We start from the raw sequence: 1,243 nt of genomic DNA, 5'->3' as shown, positions 1-1,243 counted from the left end.
AGACTCAGTGGGGAGCACGGTTCCCTTTGCTGCCCAGTCTCATACCCCTGGAGATGCAAACCTTGGGGTTAGGGAGCCCAGGTGGTCTGAGAGGAGCACACACTCTGCAGCGTCCTTCCTGCAATGATTTCCTCTCACCTGCCCCCTCGCCTCTCTAAATCCTGCACTTCATTTGGGATTCAGTGCAAGTATTTCTTTTTAGGGAAGCTCTCCAGGACCACCCCCAACTCCCAAACAGGGTCAGAGTCTTCTGCTATTTAAGGTCATAGAATATTGCTCTCCTTCTTTCAAGGCACTTATGTTCATAGTTTAGACATCTACGAGTTGTATTTCTTGATGAGGATCTTTCTTCCCTTCTAGACAGCTCCCTGACTGTGCTCCTTGTAGTAGGTCCTGCATCCAACCCCTGCTTCCCTGGTTGAGGTTCTCTCCAACTGGAGAAAGAAGGACAACAGAGAGGGCAGCCCTTCCCTACAGCCAGAACCAGCCTCGGGAGGCCACGCAGAGCTACCTACCCCCAAGGCCACACACATTCCCAGAGGTGCACAAGCCAACTCCAAGCCTGGGATATCGGGTCACCTACGTTGAGCTGCCTCCTCATTAGCTTAAATGTTAAAAATAGCCTTATGCCCATATCATAAAGGCAATTTCCTCTTGGAAAGGACACTTACTCATTTGCTTTAAACAGTCATTAATGTTCCAAATTTCCCTTCAGAATTTCATGTCAGTGATCCTATGGGGAATTTGAAAGTAAAACCAGAAAAATAATGATGTGGGGAAAATGTCAGATGAGAACTGTGAATGCATTACAGACCTTCAACTAATATTGTTGCTGTCAAAGTTCAAGGATTAAGTACTCATCCGATTGCAACCTTCCATGGGAGCCCAACCCTCCCTGACAGCAGCCCGTCTCCAGCCTGCCAATTATGATCATTTCTGCTGTAATTGATTGCTTCATCTAATGAGGAGATCATCACTTAAAAGTCACGAGGCTCACTTCTCATCAGTAGAGGAAGGTCCTACTGACTTCCTGGGAAAGACTCCACAGAGAAAGGGCATGCTGATTCATATGGATAAAGATAACCTACCACATATTTGCAGTCAAACATTTGTGCTCATGGCCCTATAAGAGGTGGAATATTTACATTCAGGGACACATCCAGAAAATCCAGGGCATAAGAATATCATCCTTGTTAAAGAATGTCTTTTCAGACCCAAATTTCAGGGTAGACATAATGTGTCT

The sequence above is a fragment of the Galeopterus variegatus genome, unplaced genomic scaffold, assembly GCF_000696425.1.
Source record: "Galeopterus variegatus unplaced genomic scaffold, G_variegatus-3.0.2 Scaffold1329, whole genome shotgun sequence".
In the NCBI taxonomy this organism is placed as follows: domain Eukaryota; kingdom Metazoa; phylum Chordata; class Mammalia; order Dermoptera; family Cynocephalidae; genus Galeopterus; species Galeopterus variegatus.
This window is presented reverse-complemented; position numbering follows the sequence as displayed.